We start from the raw sequence: 20,347 nt of genomic DNA, 5'->3' as shown, positions 1-20,347 counted from the left end.
TATGTTTCTACACTCTTATCTGTTAAGGGGTTGTTTCAGTGACTGCTTAATGAGATTTCAGTTGAAGCTCTTTGCATAAGATGTGCACACACTTTTTGGCTTCTAATTTAGAGCTTTTCACAGTGGGTGAGTTCTTTCTGGTGCATGACCTGAAGTCTGTCTTGGTAATGGGTTCCAAAAATATACAAAGCCTGTCCCGTTTTATTGTGCTCCATGAGAATAGAAAGGATGGAATGATGGAAATCCATGCTGTTTATTTTCAAAACGTTCCTTTAAAGCATCCATTAACTCTTTTAAAGGTATTCTAATGGATGGCTGTAAGTTATCATTTTCATTTACTCTGCCAGACGAGACTTTTCAGAGAGTAGAGTAAGTGAGGGAGTTACAGCTTAATATATCTTTATTAAGCCTTTTTTTTTTTTTTTTTTTTCAAAGCAGCAGAATTCCTGAAATATCTGAAGTCATCAAAGGTCGCCACAAAGTTTACACATGGGATGAAGTTTAGAGTTCTCTTAGAGTGAACTTGGGAAAATGCAGAGGTTAAGACAATAGCATTATTGATTATCTTAGCGAATTCACCTAGCAAGGAATGTGCGGGTAATAACAAAATGGGTTTTAAATGTTTTAGTAAACAAACACAATGTTAGTTCATTAATTTGTAAACAAAACATGAAGATAAAGAGTAGATACACCTTGTGCAACGCACACTGTATAAATGAAACAGTATGTACTGAAACTTGCAAGTGATGGAGATAAAAGGTTGCCCAGCAGTTTTCCACTGCTGCATCTTTAAAAAGAAAAAAAGAAAAAAATAATTTTTCTTTGGGAAAGACTGTACAGTAATTAAAGAACACACATCCTTACTTTGGGATTTTTTCCAAATCAAAAAGAAGACTTTACTGGAATTGAAATAAAAGTAAGCTGAGCAAAGCAACTATTTTGTACAGTTTATGACTCTTACACAAATGTGTGTGACAGCAATGTATTTACATTCGTGCTTCAAGCTTTTGCCACTGCATCTGTGTTTGCCTTGATTGGAGTGCCTCTTCAGACCTCTGCATATCCCACAGGTCCTTTTAGATGTAAAAAGTTTAATTCACTGGTATTTTAATACATTTATTGTATAGGGAGTAAGGAAACTGCTTTTCAGGAAACCAGATTCAAATTGGGTTAACCTAATATATCACAAGTTTAATTTTGCTAATCGGATTAATTTTCTATTTGCCATTAATATCCTTCTTCTCCAGTTACATAGTTACAGGAAGAAAAAAAAAAAACACCATACTTTTTATCGAATTTGTTGTTTTCAAACAAGAGCCTGCATGCTGCTTTCAGGCTATCACGTTTAGTATAGCTTTACATAAGTATTTCCTTATATTTGCAATCTTTTCCATAATTTGAGGGTTTGGGTGAGCAAGAGAGTCTCTTTATTCATTTGGTATGAACCAGAGAGGTCTTTGCCTCAGCACATCGCCAATAAACCGATGAAACAAACTTCTTTCTGGTGATTAGCTTCTCTCCCTGGCCTGTAGGTGGGTGTGTTTAACAGAAGGAAGGAGTAGGAATGCGCCTGTCAGCCTGCCTTTGCAGCTAATTAGCTCAGCATACAGCAAAGATAAGCAGTCCGGGGAGGTGGACCCTGCGGAGGGTCGTGGGGTTTGAGGCAATGCCTGATTGGGAGACGTGGGGAGATTCCTCAGGAATCCAGAGTTGGTACAGGACTTGCCTGACTCAGGCATGAGGGCAGCTTGTGGCTGCTTTCTGGAAAAGCAGAGCAGAGATGGATAGAACCTTGGAGTCTCTGCAACTTGTAATTGCCCAAGTTCTGCCTCATCGAGACCCTGCCCTGGTTTTTAAAGACTGTAAGTACCAAAGATAATGATTTTATTTCCCTGATAGTGAGTGTATTTAATTCAAATGTCTGTTGTACCCAACAAATTAAGAGAGAGAAGTAATTAACATGCTTGTACATGTATTCGTGTGCATACCACAAACTATCATTATTTTATCTTGCCTATTTGAAGGCAGTGTTGCTGCTTATTTTTTAAGTTTGCATTTCAGAAAACTGATTCACAACTTTTACCTAGGATATTTAATTACATTCTAATAACATGGTAAAAACTTTACTGCTTGACAATTTTGGAAAACTTTATGCCAACTCTCTTTCTGTGGTTAGTTTGTCCTATAAATTACCTTTCTTGACTGTAGTACTGCAAAATATCAAATATTGCAATCTTAAAACATAAGATGTTTTCCTGCAAGTATATGGAATGTGATTTCCCTCCCCCCCCCCCCATATCAGACTTGACTATGGATGCACTTTTTAAACCTGGCCAAAACATTTTATTCTCTCTTTCTCTCTCATTTTACAAACTATCCCTTGTGAAATGTTCTGAAGTACCTTTCAGTAGATGGCACATAATAAACTGGCCTGATGCATCCCTTGAAACAGAGTTCAATGCAACTCACATCACGGAAATAAGAGTATTTAAATTTGAATTTATGATTTGAGTGGGGCTATGCATGGAACAAAGTGCTATTTAATTAGTAATTTCTTAGAAAATACATCCACAGATTTCATACAATGGAAAAAACCCTCTTCAACAGATCAAATGAAACAATAGTTAAATTCCATTGTTATCAGTTTTCTTCACAGGTGAATGAGATCTCTTGATGTCATGCCCCCAAATCTGGTCCTACATAAACAATTTGATTGTAAAATTAGTATTTTGCTGGGTGTCATTTCAGTCTGAATCACCTAGTCAATCATTTAACATGCAAACAATGCTGGAACAATGTTAGATTTTTAGAAGGGAGTTTTATTTATTTATTTATTTAACATTCACTTCTAATTGTAATCTCCCGTGTGACCTGAGGCACACTGCAGAGACATTTATTTAATCTCCACTTCATTCTTTTGTCAACAGCTCTGTTAGAGTTAATAAAATCAGTCTCATACTGATGACCTCAACTGTTGCCTTCTAAACTTGCTGTAAAAGGAATAAAGACTTAAAGACATGGCTAGTGATGGACCTAGGGGAAAAACCCATGTACATCTGCATTAAACAACTCCACTTGCCAGATTCTTATGCTCATAGCCACACTGAAAAGTCAGAGGCTGACCCAGTAGTTCCCTGGGACTAAGTTGGATTTACTCTTGTAGAAGGATGCTACTCTTGTGTGAATGTAGCATAAGGATCTGTCCCAGAGCTTAGGAGTCTGACATCTGTTTCTCAGGCCACCCTGCAGGAGGTTTGTATGCTGCTGGGTAGGTTTGTATTACTGTTGCAGTCTTGGGACCTCGTGGAGCAGTCTGTGAATGTACACACATCACAGGAACAAAGAATTTGATCGGGGTGCAGTGTGGGGGGTGGGCTCGAGGAGAGGGGCATTCCCTTTCATAAGTTTCCACTGGTAACCAGTTCCTGCAGGTCTACTGACAAGGCTTTTATTGAAAGTGTATGTACAAGCTGCTTGGACAATGCATTTGTAACCACCCACAGATCTAAGGGAGGGAGAGATGATTAAATAGAAACAAAAGTGCGAGTGGATTCGTGTAGTTTTGTTTTTTTTTTTTTCTACTTTAGATTTTCTGAGGTATGAAAAGAATTTTGAAGGCATTCTAATATAAATTTAACCTATACAGGCTTGAAGTTGCTGTGAGTGTGTGCCACTAATTCTGACTGGTGACAGACATTCATAGTGCTTTGTCTGTAAGTCAGATGAGAATTTACATGCATTCTTTTTATCTTCAGCAAAAAGTCATCTTTAGATCTAGGTGGTGTCCATCTCTGACTTTTAATCAGATTTAAATACAGCAAGCAAGTATTAGACTAGAAAGAACATAGTGTCTCATGTTTCCCCATGGGACCACGTCCACATCTCTTACAAACGCATTACTTTCAGACCTTATTGGAAAGAACAAAGTAAGAATGAAGTCCATTCAGGATCTACTTTGTTGCAGCAGCATCTACCCTTTTCACAATGTGGTGTGACTCAGTATGTCAACAGGACTGAGTTTTGCTAGGGCAAGATGTCAGAGCAAGTCTGCTCATCACTGCTCAGCACCACATACACTTTTTGTTCCCATTCCAACCTAGAGGTCTTGGCTTGCACTGTCCCAACACTTTGTTCTGTTGGGAATGTCTCACAGAGGGCTTTCTTCAACAGCAGCAGGGAGAGACAAGATGTTCAAAAGTCCCTGCCCTCCTGGGTGCAGCTTGCAGGAGCAAATACAGTGAGTGGTGCTGTGCCTGCTGCAGCAGTGCTCCTTCTGGGCTAGCATCTGCCCAGCAGAGGCAGAGATGATGGGATTTGGGAAAGATGCAAGATCATGGCTGGGTGCCCTGGCAACAAGACAGCAGGGATAATTTGTTTCTCACAAGTTCCTCCCTGCCATGAGAATGCTTTATCCTTATAGTGGTAAACAATCTTTGGCAGAGAGCAGGGGTCTGAGCAAGGCCCCGTGGTGCAGGCCTGTCACCAGCCCACCGATGGGGGACGGGGAACAGTGGGCTGCAGAGGGGCTGGCAGCTCCAGCAAGAATGGGACAGGCAAAGACATGGAGGAGGAAGGCAAGAAGAAGGAGCCCAGTGCTCAACCCATGCTACTGCAAGAGTTGTGTTTGCTTTTTGGTGTGTGTGTTTCCCTGAACTGTGCGCTGTATGTAGCTTCCATCCCAGATAACATGATAAAAAGATAATGCTTTCTACCATGCAGACCTAATTAACCCCAGCACTGGTCTAATCCATATGCTGACCTTATTACAACTTCGTTTTCATATCAAAAAATATTATGGTATCAGGTAGGAGTTACGATAAAGCTTGGAAAAAAGCTAAGTACTTCCAGAAAGTCTTTTTAAGCCCTGACTTGAATTCATGGTTCCTAGATGGATTGCTACTTGGTTGGTTTGTGAACATTTAGCAAAGTGATTTTACATCAGCTGAACAGCACTGTGTCTCCATTTCTTTTTACTGGTAGCAACAAATCGCACATTTTCCTTTGCACGTTTTGCCAGCAAAGATTTCAGGTCAGCGATAGATGGACAGGTTAGACTGTAGAGTTTTTAATAAGAAAGTATGTTAACTTATGGGGATCTGCCCATAATTTTTGGTAGAATCAGCCCAGCTCACTTTTCTTCATTTAACATTGAAATAGATTTGTCAGTGGGTACCATACTAGCTCTCTGATACAAGCTTTTAAATTGAAGTGCACTATAGCCAGAGTAAGTCAGTTGCCTTGGAGAAATATTACAAGATTAAAAGTTTTATCAAACAAACAGTCTTTTCCTTTCTAGATTAATGTTATTATTACTATACTATTCCTGTGCGAATCAGTTATACTTCTGATTATCACAGGAGATTGACCAATTTATAATTCTTTATTGCTATATTCAGATGCTGAAATTATACCAAGGTTCTTATCATTTTCCCATGTAATGCTACATAAGAATGTAGACCAAGCCAAGCTCTTCGGCAATGATTAACAGTTGTCTTCAGACTATCAGCTTAAAAACACCTGACTTTAGTATGTCTACTCATTCTGTTCCAAGTGATAACCTGCTTACTCAATTCATAATGCTGCAGGGATTGACTTTTTGCCTCAGTCCAACGGTGGTGTCAGTGAAACCCTCCCAGTCTCTACCCTTCCTTTCCCTAGCTGCATCTAAATCTGCTGTGACTACAAACATACCAATGGTTCACAAAGCCTACACCATTCTCTGAGCTGCTTGCCTCCAACATCTTCTTCTTTCTTCCTTTACTTGGTAACATGTTCAGAATGGCTCTTGAGGAGGCCATCCAGTTCATTTATTTAATTTTATTTTGTTCTTTTTCCAAATCCTTGAAGTCTAGGAACTGTCAGTCAGTGCTGGATTTAAGGTAGCCATTGCCAATTAAAGATGTTGCTTCTCACAAGTGGAATCTCACCCCACAATCAGATCTTCTTTTCCTGAAACAACATCTTGCTACTTTTTGTGCTTTTTAAGGGTTTTAGACAGAATCACCTAGTAGTCCACTGCTAGATCAGCTCACTCATATAGCATCCAAATCCATCATGGAGAAGGAAAAATGCCCCTGAAGTCCTCTCAGCATATTGTTGGTGTCCCAGTACATGATACTTGATAATGTTTTTATATATATTTAACAATATACCTAATTTCATTAGGTTTAGTAAGGATATGGGGCTTTTTATTTTTGTACATATACATGGAGAACAGAATAGTATAGCATATGGACCAGAATATCCTAACAAAATCACTGCTAACATGCTAATACATAACATAATATATATGATAAATGCATAGTAAGATCATGGGAAAATTAATTGATATTGCCTACTCACATTTGTACCTTTTTTTTCCTAAAGCTATTATTTATATGTTTAAAAATATGCAAAATAAATCAAAAGAGAAGCAATAAAACCTTCCCTCAAAACAGCTGGATCCCACTCCAGTTGCTGCCTTTTTTTTTTTTTTTTCTAGAGATTTAAACAGTATCTCTTTGCTAGCCTGAGCCCAATTTAACAGCTTCCCTAAGATGTATGCATTAAGTTACAAGCCTTAATAGGCTGCAGCTGGGGAAGGATGCACTTGTAACTTATGAACTTTGTTTAAACGATATAGTTTTACTGATTATGTGCCATGGCTTGATTTAAGACATGTAAGGGAACTTTACTAGCCTCTCACTGAAGAATCTTCTTTAATAGATTTCATATTACATATTTCTTTCATTCAAAAAGCTTGTATTTTTCTTCTGCATTCACGTATTGAATTAAATCCACGAAGGCAGTTAAAAGGACTTTTAGAAACAGCTGTTTTAAGTTTTAAAATGACAAAGTAGGTGGTTATCTTGTGTGTGTGTTCTTTATACTCCACTCTCTCGGCAGTGAGACGTTGTCAAGTATATGACTCCATTCCACTTCAGTGGCAGAGTCACTTGGCTCCCACTCCGATTTGCCCTTCCAGTCTTGGCCAAAACACCCCCCTCCCAGTTGGCCAGCCTCCTGTTTATGGCATTGTTTGTTTGCCTTGGTTGAGGTGAATGCCTAGCCAGTATTTTTAGCAGTAATTCACAGAAACCTGGAGCTATTTTTTTTCTGGCATCAATGCAGTGCAAACTTACTGACATAATCCAAGTTGGAGAGTTCTGTTTCCCACTTAGAATGATATTTAATTTGACTCACAGACTTCCTTGAGCAGAGGCAAGACAGTTGCTACTGAAAGGTGAGAAATTGTCTGGAAAACAATGTTGTGTTATAATAAATGTGTTATCATTTAATCCTCTTTCAAACACAGTTCACATCAAACTGTATTTCTGAACTCTCAAAAGAGCTCAGGGTTCATTTAGGGTAAATGCAGCTGTATAACCCACATATTTGTTGTTCCACAGAACTCGCAGCCTGTCCTAAATTCAAATATATATATATATATAAATAAATAAATAATAAAAAGTCCTTAGAGTCTAGGAAAACTTCAAGAACTCTACCAGGATTTGCACTTGGGGACAGCTTCATTTGGTACAATGCTCAGCCCCTGGGCAAGAGGCTTTTCCAGCTGAGTAAAAAGCAAAGTAGAGAAGAAAAATCATCTTCTCACCTCGTAACTAGGCATTACAGCCAGCTTCAAATAGACTGTTGTGGAACCATTAATATTCACAGATGGGAGAGTACTAAAGGATGGTATATGGAATTCTTGCTCTTGAACTTGGTGATGCACGTACTACTATGAAACTCTGAGAAAGATCTGAGGTATAAAGTGGATAAAATATTGTCTGAATGGGGTCTTGGCATTGCCTACAACAAAATCAATACTGTTAACTAATTCAGCAACTGACAGTGTACAAAATAAATTGTTTTAAAGCATGGATGATTTAATCCTGAAGAAAATTGTTTGTCATTGCATACAAATACTATAAGCATTATCTTAAAAACTCAACCACATCATAGGCATCTTTCAAAATACGAAAGTCAATTACAATGAGAATGTCCTTTCAAAATGAGACGTAAATTACAGTATTTTGCTGCATTAAACCATGAATCTTGTTGTTTCATTTATGTACTTCTGAAAATTCTCATTGTTTTCCATACTGCATTTTTAGACTTAAGCCAGTTGGATTCCAAATACCGATATACAGCATAGAGGCTGAACAACATTCTGCCTGGAATGTTTAGAAATGAAGGCAAACAATGCATGTGATTGCAGGAAAAATGAATATTGAGAGATCTTAATACAACATTAGTAATCATCATATTAGTAATCATTAGTTACTATCTTAGAATAGTAACTTAGTATATTTGATTGTGCATCTGATCATATGTATACATTTTTCACATCTTCCTAAACTACTACAAATCCATGTGATACATAATGAAGGAAAAAAAAATAATAGTGGCTGTAGTGGCTGTTAGGCATAAATAAAATCTTTTTTTTTTTTTTTTAGTAGAGAACTGTTTTCACACACACCGAATTTTTACAAGTTTAGCTGAAATTGTTTTAATTATATATTTGAAATTGATATGCTGTTTTAATTTAATGATGATAAACATACTGATTCAAGCTAAACAGTTGAGTAAAATAAAATTAATTAAATCAAAACATAAAGAATTCTTGGGGAAAAAAAAGTTTGAGGCTTTGATATCATGGCTGCATTCTGTAGTTTAACCTGATGCATCTTCATGTTCATCACTGTTTTGAGGTGCTAGTTTTGGCTAGGATTGAAAAAATCACAGCAAAAACTGCAGTGATAATTTGATGCTGCCACTACATATATACCACCAAGTATTTCCTGCTACCATCCTCACAGCTAAGCCAGGTTTTATGTTTATCCAATTCAGTACAAACCCAGGCACTTTTAATTACTTAATTACAGAGATATCCAGCTGCACTGTGGGATAGGCACATAGCTTTCATTTGACAGAAATTCTAAACAGAATAAAAATGATGCTGCTCAGCTACTGTTTCTGTGTTAGTCATACACGTATTAGTTTAATCTGTAGCAGCTACTCACTGCTTACTAGTCCTCTGGTAAAATATTGCTTTATCTGTAAAATTTGAGACAGCTTAAAGCATGTTTCAGGATTTCAGGAAAAGAAGGGAAATATATTTCTGTTGGTGTATTGCAGTGAAAGTAGATACCTCTCTGTAGCTCTAAAAAGTCTTTTGAATATTAGTTTTCAGAGTGGAAACTTTCAGCCAAGTGAGAGATGCAGGCTGTCTAAATGCTGAATTACCATCGAAAGGACTCATGAACAAGAATGGAAATTAAAACAGAAATTTTACACTCTGAACTCTTAATTTCTGTAAAACTAACAACAGAAGAGAAGCAAGGATCAGACACACAGCAATTTAGGTCACTTATTGCTATCATTGATACTAAACAGTTTAAATACCTGTTTCTTTTATAGACCACTATACCAGTATAATTTCCTCTTGGTAAGCAAAAGCACGCATGATATTTATGGGTAGTTTCCCCTCCATCAATGAGGGGCTTAGGATACTAAAATCTAGGGACTTGGACTGGACAAAAAATGATCATGCTTGGGATTTCCCTGTGCAGCTTTGCCAATTGCATTGTACATCTTCTTAGAAGACTCAACAGTTTATTACCTACAGAATAATCGATCTCATCATGATGTGGGAGAAATCAAGCTTTATTAAAATTTATTTATTTATTGTTTTACCAAAAGTTGTATCATACAGGCTGAATGATGAGACCAGAAAGAGTACTGTGGGTTACCTACACCACCAAATTCATTATTCCTGTGGACTTTGCATTATTGTTTTTAAGGACTGCACTCTTGGACAACAGTTGTTTCAAAAACCAAAGCACTTTATGGAAACATCCTAAATCAGTGATATTCTTAAAGCTGATACTTTCTGTTGCTATCTATTTCAATACCAGTAAAGGACTGAATGTCACCAATACCATTCTCACACTGAAGCAACAGCTCCTACTGAATTGTCATGTTTAAACTTGGAAATTTTACATTCATGAATTTTATGTTCAAATATCAGTTTTCACTTAATGGGTTTAAAATTAGATTGTTACCCAATGTGTGCATGCTCTGTGGAGCAGAAGGTCTCATAAAAAAGAAAAAAAAAAAAGAAGAAAAAAAAAACACTCAGATGTTTACATCAGTGAGGTATTCAGCCAGAGACCAATTTCTGAAGGTGGATTACCATTTGGAGTCCGTACCGGTAGCAGTTTCCCTGGCTAGTAGACCAGTTTTTCTCCCACATTCATCATCATTTAGAAAAGCAGAAGTCAGTTTCTGTGGTTAAGAGTTCCTCAATATTTCAGTTTTTTCTCACAGCTGCACTGAGACAGTGGTTATCCCAACGTGTTTCCTGTTACAAATACAAAATTTATTCAGATAGCTTTCTTCTTTACGGTGAAGCAATATTCCAATGCCATGAGAGTTCTGCAGCTTTAAATGCCCAAAATGCCAGAACTGGTAGGAGCCAACACTGCTGCTGCATCCGTGACACCATCCAGTGGCAGACAGCAGTGTGCTCCAAACACCCTGCCTCGCCTCCCCAGAGCTCAGACCACGCCACCCGCACTTCCTCATGGCTTGAGCACAGCAAAAAGGGAACTGGTGATGACCACACTCTGTGTGTCTGCCCTTGTCATGGCTAAATGCCAAGAAAAGCTGTTGTCTGTGAGAGCAGTGCAGCTGCCAGAAGTCAGGAAACAGGCGGTGACAATATTGGAGCTCACATTGCTCACCCTGCAGCAAACAGAGCAATGCCCTGTCCATAGATTGCATGTGAGCTACCACCAGGGTGACACTGTCTCAAAATGGATCACTTCTACATTATTCCACTACTAACAAGGTCAGACGAGATGAAGAAAGAGGAAAATTATACATGTATGAGGAAAATTATCTCTGCCACTGATTCCTGTATGCACTAACACTTGATACTGAACCAGTATCAGTACTCTGAAGGACCCATACTGCTGCCTAGGGCTTCCATACTTCCACTGGAAGGTCCAAATTAAGAAACATACTTCTTACCTTCTGAATTTAAATTTTCAAGTGAGAAATGATGAACATCATACACAGCTGTTTTTTTTTTGTTTGTTTGTTCATTTGTTTGTTTTTGCATAGTGTTGTGGTTTAACCTATTAGGCAGCTAAGCACCACGCAGCCATTTGCTTACCCTCCTCCCTCCCTCTGTGGGATGGGGGAGAGAATCAGGAAAAAGAAAAAGAAAAAAAAAAAAAAAGGAAAGAAAGCCTGTAGGTTGAGATAAAGACAGTTTATTTGGAGAGAGGAAAAAAAAAAAAAGAAGAAGAAAAAAAAGGAAAATAATAATAGTGATGATAAGAGTATTAATACCACTAATGTGTACAAAACAAGTGATGCACAATGCAATTGCTCACCACCTGCTGAACGATGCCCAGAAAGAAAGAAAATTATCTCTAAGCTACACATGGCTCTGTAAAAGGAGTCTAGATAAACTATACTAAAATTCTTTTCGAGTCCAAGCCGAAAAGTGTTGAGAAAACCCCAACACAGAACGTAAAACTTTGGAGTACTGGCTCAATAGTCATGATGTCAATTGGATTTCTGGTTTTCACATTTCTATTTTCACATTAGCCTGCAACTATTATCATCATAATATACAACACCTTTTTTTCCAGCTACTTCATAAAGTTTTGCATTAAAAGTCAGCTGCTTTCCTTGCATGACCATGTGTTTTTGTTTTTGTTTTTGTTTTTGTTTTTTTTTGAGAATGGAAAAGAGGAATCTGAGTATAACATTTTCTCATGTTTGAAAGTGAGCAGCTTAATGGCTGCTGTGATATCAAAGTTCCAACACATTGACTTAATAGTACAATATTGCTGACCTGCAATTTATGTACTACAGTAGCCTGCAATCCCAGAAAGTCCAAAATTGCCACAAAATCATATTTTTCACACCAGCAGAAATAATCACAGACATTTTATTATCAATAATAAATGTATCAAGCTCATATGTCTGCATTTCTTGTGTAACACAGAAAACACTAAGATCAAGGACATGTATGCATCCTACATTCAGCATTTTTATGTCTTTGACAGTGAATGTCGTAGCAATATTGCAGGAGTTCTGGGAAAGCAAACAGAAGCAGAAGGCCGTATTCCCAAGTGAAGGCATCATTGTGTATGAATCACTGAGCTCCCTGGGCCCACCATTTGTGAGCTATGTTACCTTGCCGGGAGGAAGTTGCTTTGGTAACTTTCAGGTAAGTGTCAGCTTCCAATCTTTGCCAGGGGAATTTTATCTATTTATTTATATATTTATTCAGGAAAATTCTTTTGCCATAGAAGATACAGGACAACTACTTCTGTAACAATGAATACTACACTTGACTTTTCCAATCTCATTCTGTCCCAGCCCTCACCGACTTGAGAGACAAGGTACCTGAAGGAAAACAACACAGAGTTCTAGGAATGATTTTACCAGTCTTGTCTCTGGTTTCCAGTCATATCTACAATGAAGTGAAACATTATGAGTAACTCAAGTCAGGCCAGATATGTCCCTTCTACGTCAATAACCAAACCTGTCAAGTTAAGAACATGGAATTAATGAAAAGGAAATCCTTCTATTTTGATCTGAGTTCACTTTTTTTTTTTTTTTTTTTTTTTTTTTTTTTTTTTTTTTTCCTAGACCAAGAAGAACCAGCAAAAGTCGGGTGAAAAATGAAATGAAAAATGTTAAGGCCAGGCAGCTTGCTCACTGCAAGTGCTAATCTGAAAGCAGATGGAGTGCATCTTCATACACTCCATCCTGAGACACTCCACTCAACAGGCCAGACCAGCTGATGAAGTGCATTGCTGTCCTGAAGTTTCATGTGATGGGCTACTTTTAAGTCTCTTGTTTATGCTGTAGTACTTGAGGTCTATGGCAGGACCACAGCACACTCTTATTTGTCTACCCTTCTTTCTTGATCGTGTGTGGGAAAGAGAGAACGTGCAGAGGCCCTCAGCCACATGTTGCACCTGTCACTCTGTGCAGCTACATCCCTGAGCCAAAGTACCAAACTTCATGCTTGTGAAAGGACTTTACACAAACTACAGAAATCTAAAATGAAGCATCCAAACACTTACAGAAGGGTGGGCCCTCTCGATGCACCTCAACGTGGGATCCACAAGTCCTCACGTGGTTTCATCCAGCACACTTCTCTGTCCCTCCTCGCTAAACTTGCTCAGAGGCAGCTGTTACCAAGGTGTCACAGTGACATCATTCAATTCTGTTTCTGAAGTCATCACCGTAGGCCCCTGGCAGCGGCAACACAACACTCTCTCTTGCTAATGCGAATGTCTCTGAAACAAGTAGAGAAGTCCCACTCTCCCCAAGCTGACTTTAATTGGAGTAGTTCCAAAATTATTCTCTGCCCCCCTACATCTGGGGAAGGTGTGTGAGAAATCTTTTCCTTAAGAAAGGATTACAAGCCAAAAAAAGCTTGCTTCTGATACGTTCCCCTTCCTTTTAGAGCTGTTCACCTTTGATTTCCAAGGAAGAAAAAAGAAGGTGAAATCAACAATTCTCCTCCTCCGAGTTGGGAATATGAAATAAGCCCAATTATTTAGGAAGCGTGAAAAAGGAAACTATACATTTCCTTGTTAAACACCTTGTTGCTTCTGAAAACTTTTCCAGTACTTTGCAGCTGCAGTGCTTTTCGGTGGGTGGGCAGCCGAGCTCCATCACGGCCACTCTCTCCCTCCCCCTCCTCAAAGAAAAGGGAGAGAAAATATGAGGCAAAGGGCTCAAGGGTTGAGACAAGGACAGGGAGATCGCTCAACAAGGATCGTGATGGGCAAAGCAGACTCAGCATAGGGAGACAGTAAGATTTCCTGCCTAACTACTACTACTACCAGGCTAGACAAGTGAGAACCAAAGGAAAGAAACCAAAAACACCTTCCTTCCCCCCATCTGAGCTCTTCCAGCTCCTCCCCCCGTGCAGCGCAGGGGAACAGGGGGACTGGACTGGGGGTTGTGCTCAGTCTGTAGCACTTCATCTCCACCACTCCTTCTCGGTCCCTCTCTGCCCCTGCTCCACGTGGGCTCCTCTCCACGGGCTGCAGCTCCGGCCCGGGGCCTGCTCCTGCGGGGGCTCTCCATGGGCCGCAGCCTCCTCCAGGCCACATCCACCTGCTCCACCGGGGGCTCCTCCACCCATGGGGGGGCTGCAGCGTGGAGATCTGCTCCATGGGGGACCCATGGGCTGCAGGGGGACAGCCTGCTCCACCAGGGGCCTCTCCCTGCACAGCCCGCAGGGGAACTGCTGCTGCCTGCCTGCAGCACCTCCTGCCCTCCTGCAGCGCTCACCTGGGGGGCTGCAGGGCTGCTTCTCTCACGCTTTCACAATCCTCTCTCCCAGCTGCTGTTGCACAGCAGTATTTTCCCCCCTTCCTTAAATCTGCTCCCCCGAAGCCCACCCAGCAGCACTCCCTGCCTCGGCTCTGGCCAGCAGCAGCTCCTTTTTGGAGCCATCTGGAGCTGGCTCTGCTCTGATGCTGACAAGATGGGGCTGCATTCATTTCCAAACTGCCTGTCATAAAGGCCTTCACCTTTGCATTACATTGAGGCAGCGGTGATCTCAGCCTTATTGTATTGCTCTGCGTAATGTAGCTCCCAAAAGAGATCCCAAGGTCCAGAACAGACATGGAAATAACTGGGGGGTTGTAAGGAAAACAATTGCATTCCATCTACATGCTTGGGTGTTATTAACAGAGCTTTGTATACTGAGCTGGTGCTTGGTAGGAGAAAAACCATAAATCTTCCCTAGGAAAGTAGGACCCCCTCAGCTACATACTGCTGTGAGGAAACTCAGATGTAAGAACACACTTAAATAACACATCAGCAGAGCTGTTGTGCTCCTGACCACCAAAGGCACCTTTTTCCAACACCGTCGTACTGGAAGTTGATGCAGCTGGTTCCATCCTTAACGTGGGACTGTACAGTGCTTTAAAAGAAATATTTTTTCACAGCTTTGGAGAAAGTGAAGCAGAGAAAACCCCACCTAACCACTGATACCTGGACCCCAAACTGCCACAGACTGACAGCGATGCCCACTGGATATCTCCTGCTGCCTTCTGCCTGCTCCAGCAGAAGTCCCGTTTGAATTAGCCAGCAGGTCCCTCTGAGTGGCTTTGCTGAAACTCCTGCCGTAGGAAGTATCCTACGGGAGCCAAGTTGCTAAACTGATGTGTGGTTTTCCCTTAACCCCCTCAGCCCTGACTTTGCAGCTCCTGACGACACTGCCAACGTGTTCAGTGTCACCGTGTACCAACTAGGTGCCAGCTGCCATGGTTTATAGATTGTAAAATGAGTGATTTGGGACTCGTGAGCACTGAGAACAGGTTAGCAATTGCTTAAGAGCTTTACTTGTGTCGCTCTGGGGCAGGGAGATGGGTGAAACATCTTAGGCTTGAAAGTGATTCCCTGCAGAGGGACGTGCTCAGATCTGCACAACAGATCTGTTGTTTTGCTCACCTTATTAGATCCCTGCTTGAGAGGTTGCTTGCAAGAATCGATTCCTCTTTACCTTGATGTGTCAAGCTAAAGACAAATCTGTGCCAAAGCACTGTCTGATCAGACGAGTGCCTCAGTTCAGGATTGTTCTTGGACAGCTCCAGAAACACCAGGACGATCAGCGCCTTCAGGAACAGATTAATTGGATCTCGAGGCTGTCATAAAACAGGTCCCTGAAGTTTGAAGACTCTTCCAATAGTTTGGGCCAGCAAGGAGCAGCTGTACCTGGCGGCTGCGGTAACTCGGGGCTCAGAGTCTCAGAGAGCGTGGTGAAAGGTGACCCCCAGCTGGCTGCTGGAGGAAGCTGAGGCAGCGTTCAGCTCTAACCTTTGCCTTCTTGGCTGTCATCTTTGCACTCCTGCTGTCAGTGGGTGTTGAGTGTCCTTCCCCCCAGCCTCAGAACGTGCCCTCAGATGTAGGCAGCGTTTAGCAGCTAGAATTCACTCAAATATAAAGAGTACAAATCATGCGTTTTCTGCTTTTGCTTTGGAACTCTTAGCTTGAGGTTTTCCTGCAGGCCATGAGGTTTCTTGCAGCAGCAGGGATGAGTTCTGTTAGCAAGAGGCTGTTCTGTGCTTCGACTGTGGGAAGATGAATGGTTACCTGTGCACCGTTAAATAGAACTTGACACCTAGCACACCGCACTTGCAGCCTGTGGGGTGCTTTAACAAGCAGGTAAATCAGCAGAGGCTGTTTTGCAGCCGGGGTGATGCTGGGTGATTAAAAAGCAGGGGCAGAACAAGGAGTTTCTAGTGTTTGTTCTTGCTTGTCATCCGACTCTCCACTTCCACTGTTCGTTAGAAAAAAAACAAAAACAAAAACAAAAAACAAAAAACAAGGGGTAAGCATCTTAATATCTTTATTATAAATGGAAGGCACAAAACAGACCAGCTACAGAGACTGTCCAAGAGAAATACTTGGTGCTTTATAAACAAACAAGGAAGTACCCTTAGGTGGGTGTGATAATCCTCCTCTAATGCGTTTTTGGAGTGCAAAAATAGATTTGTTCCTTTCTTGCTCTTCTCTCCAGGACAAAGGCAGAATAGGCAACTGCAAAGTTAGACCAGGGAGGTCAGTTTGTTCCATACTGAGAAAGACAAGCCTGTAAAACAAACTAGACAGATTTTCTTGGTACTATTCATCTTCCTTCAGCAAAGGCAAAGCTTATGACACTTGTTGGTGTGTATTTCCAGACCCCCAGCTACTGGCACTGTAGCGCATCTCTAATTCTTTGGTACAAAAGGTTCAAAATCTCTTAATGCAAACATTTTACCAGCACCCTGGAGCAAAAAAAAGAAATCTAAAAATCTTACCAACTTCTATTACAGACCTGCTGAGTGCACCAGAGTTACTCATTTTTATTCAGGCTTTCAGGGGCAACTTCAGTTGGTTTAGCGCCCGGATTGCCGTGTTAGCAGGTGTCAGTTTAAAAAAAAAAAAGCTTTTGAGGTCCTTTTTAAAATGAGACTGCTTTTTTGGAATTTAGGGCTGCGAGGTATGCTTGGTTTTGCTTTCTTCCCATTCCTTAGACCAGATCCATTCAGATTCTGAACAGCGTTCCCGGTCTGTTCAGGAAACTGGAAGGCAACAAGCAAAATGATGAGCTCCTTGGGCAGTCAAAAGAGCTAAATCTGGAGAGTGTTTTGAGTCAAACTTCCATGCTAAGGAGCACCAGTAACTGTTAGAAGTAGATGCAGAGGAACCTGCATGGCACTGGGTGTGTTTCTGAAGGTGCTAAAGGTCCGAAGTGACGATTCCTATCCATAGTAAAGAAGAGAAGGAAAGCTTGCACTTAACTACTGTTTTTATTCCCTTTGCCCAGCAGTCAAAAGCAGTAACTAATATGAGAAGCCAACTTTTCCTCTCTTTATTTTAGATTTGGGAAAATTCCCTGCCAAAAAAATATTTCCTGGAAAATTCACTAGTGTTTGTGTGAGTAAAAGGTTTCAACCTTTGATTATTAATTTGTAAGAACTATTTCATCCACTTTTGTCCAGAAGAGTCAGAAATAATTTGCACAGAAATGTGCAGCGTTTTAATGAAAGGTTTCAGAATCACTCTAATTTGAACTTTATCTGGTCTGGTTGCAGGTTTTGTGTTTAGTGTCTTTAAAAAAAATAATAATTAAAATTTCTGACTTCATCTCAGAAAAAAGAAAAAAAAATGCTTGTGGCTAAATAAAATCTGTTGCAGCTCTGCTCATCGAAAAATCATTGGCTGTTAAATTGGACCTAAGTCGTCTTCTCTAACCTTTCATGATCCTGCAGCAATGGATGAGGATGGATATATGGATTAGGGAACAGCACGTGTAGGCAAACCTGTGGTATTTGCTACAGCGCAGAAAGAAAAACCCAATTGCTTCCAAAAAATCCAACTAATTCAAAATCCTTGGCATCATGCAGTCATGCCACTGGCAAAGTGAGCATTCCCCTGCCTCTCAAAGCTTGCTGTACCCTTGATCTGCTGTCTTCCTGCTGTTAATTGATTGCAACTCTACGTGTCTGATCAGGGCTACGAGTTGTTCTCGCTATGGAGATCATACAACATATACTGTGCACGCTTGTGTGTATAGATCTGTTTATCCTGTATGCATGTACATACGTCTGCATATTTGTGTGCTGGCCCCCAGATCACTCATGTTACAAAGCATCGGCCTCGAAGGCATACTCATCAAAATCTTTTGTACAGCCTCCATTTTTTTCTAGTTCCCTCAAAATGAGAGAATTTTTACGCGCTCTCTGTGTCGAAAAGGCAAAAATTCTGATTTTCACTGTCGCTCTCGCTAACTTTCTCTCACTCCCTCCTCGTGTGTGTATAAACACAGATGTGTGTATGCGTATGCACATCTGTGGATTTATATGCACTGGTATGTTTTTTGCTGTACAGGTAATAAAGACGGGGAAAGGTTTTTGTGTTTTCTTAATAGGTGAAGAAATCTTGAAGACCAGAGATTGGAACATACTGAATTTTAAATTAAAAAAAAAAAAAAAAAGTTAAATTGTCCGGCTGTGGAAGATGGAGCCTCATTTTTGCAGCCACTTTGAATCATGAGTTCATCTCTAAATGCGCTGGGTTTTTTGTTTTTGTTTTGTTTTGTTTTTTGGTTTTTATTTTTTTGAAGAGCTAACTATCCCTGGCTGTCTCCAGTCTGAGAGAGCATTCAAATGGACTTGCTTCCTCTATTAGTTATAAGCTGTTTAAAAGCACATCCTATGTTTGAATTGTGGATGAGAGGTTCCCTTGGCAAAGTGAGGAGGAAAATTCTTCCTACCCCTTTATTTTTAATTCACGGATTCAGTCTTGGTTTGGCCTACAGGAGAAGTTAACTGGAAGTCTTTGAAGATCGATAACTTTGCTGAGGTTGTCCAGGTAGGTGAAATGGAAGACCCACAGTGCCTGGAACGTGCTGTTTAATGCGTCCTAACTGTGTTCTAGAGAAGTTATTTGTAGCCAGAGTTGATTATTGACTTGCATGTATGATCAGGTGGTTTTTTAAGGAGTGACTCCGTTTTCAGGCTTCCAGATGTGCTCCAAGTCATCTTATTGAGGATGTGGAAGAGAACGCTTGCTGACAAAGCTCCTGGCAGCTTTACGGAACTTTCATATTTAGTTAGTTCATGTAGCAGCTGATTTCAAGGCTTTGCTCTCTTCGAGAGACTGATAACTTGATTTGATGAACTGAAGAAAGCTGGAAAAATGTTGGTTCCTCATTATTTTTCACTTGTTACTTTCTTTCGGGTTACTTTTCAAAAGAAGATTTCCCTGCTCACAAGCCAGTAGAAGACTTTCAGCCCAAGCAAGGGTGAAGACAGCTCTCTCCAAGAGCAGAGGAAGGCCCTGTGGAGAGAAGCCGAGCTTGTTAGCAGAACTCGTCGGCATGTCTAAACAAGGAGACGATTGCTACTTCTATTTCTATTCTACCTGTACCAAGGTATGGCTGGCTTTCCTTTGCTTTGCTTTTTTTTCCCCATTTTTTTTCAGGAAGGAGTAGATTAGGAGGAGGAAGCACGCTGGTCTTTGGTTAACTTGAGAACCAGATAGATTCTGAATTCAGTTGTAGCAACATTAGGCAGCAGCATGGCCATTTTTGAGGCTGTACTCTATTTTCCTCGTTGGTTTCCTTTTGGTTCCAGGGAGACAAATGTGCCTACCGCCACTGCGAAGCTGCTCTGGGCAATGAGACGGTCTGCAAGCTGTGGCAGGAGGGTCGTTGTTTCAGGAACGTCTGCCGATTCAGACACATGGAAATTGACGTGAGTGCCTAACGATGTGTTCTCAAAATCAATCAACAAAAGCATTTTTCAGTGCCGTAGGTGTACTGATTGTGCTTTTGCAGGATAGATTTGTTTGCTTCAAAATCATACTGGTTTCTGTTACCAAGAGAGGGGGTGGGAGGAAGCAGAGGAAAATAAAATCAATGCCTTAGGTATGTCTTAGCAAGATATATATATTTTTATTAGATGCTGACAGTTTTCTCAACAGATGCAGAATAGCTGTTAAATAGACTGCTAAAACCTGCTGGAGCAGGGGGGTAATAAACAGGCTGTTCTATCGTCATGGGAGCAGGCTTGATAATGAACTCTCAGGTCTCTTCTGACCCACAGTCCTTCCGATAACGCTGTTCTCGCTGCCTGGGGTAGGAAGTGGGGAAAGTTAAAGGTGCAGAAGAACTAAGTCTCCAAGAAGTAGTTCTAGACAGGGTTAACCTAGGCAATTTCAGATGTTCTTTTTCCCTCTGAATAATGCTAGTATAATCCTAGGTGTATTAGTTTAACCCACCCTCAACTGGTGTCTGAGAGTGCCTGTCTTCTCTAACTGAATGATG

General features: G+C 40.6%; 2 long non-coding RNA genes and 1 pseudogene across 2 annotated transcripts; 2 read left to right on the top strand and 1 right to left on the bottom strand.

Annotated features, from left to right (window-relative positions):
• The first annotated feature begins 1,532 nt into the window (after window positions 1–1,532).
• On the top strand, window positions 1,533–13,115 carry LOC139999125 (uncharacterized). The gene is made up of 3 exons (XR_011804217.1): window positions 1,533–1,862; window positions 12,066–12,229; window positions 12,655–13,115. It is a non-coding gene; the product is annotated as an uncharacterized lncRNA (long non-coding RNA).
• LOC139999127 (uncharacterized) lies at window positions 9,630–13,207 on the bottom strand. The gene is made up of 2 exons (XR_011804219.1): window positions 13,095–13,207; window positions 9,630–10,345 (listed from the first exon to the last, which is right to left on the bottom strand). It is a non-coding gene; the product is annotated as an uncharacterized lncRNA (long non-coding RNA).
• A 948-nt stretch (window positions 13,208–14,155) lies between these two features.
• Window positions 14,156–20,347, top strand: part of LOC139999124 (kinesin-like protein KIF27) — a 40,372-nt pseudogene continuing 34,180 nt past the window's right edge.

Source organism: Anas platyrhynchos, chromosome 20, assembly GCF_047663525.1.
Source record: "Anas platyrhynchos isolate ZD024472 breed Pekin duck chromosome 20, IASCAAS_PekinDuck_T2T, whole genome shotgun sequence".
Lineage (NCBI taxonomy): Eukaryota > Metazoa > Chordata > Aves > Anseriformes > Anatidae > Anas > Anas platyrhynchos.
Note: the sequence above shows the minus strand (reverse complement) of the source record. Positions and strands in the feature narration are given on the sequence as shown.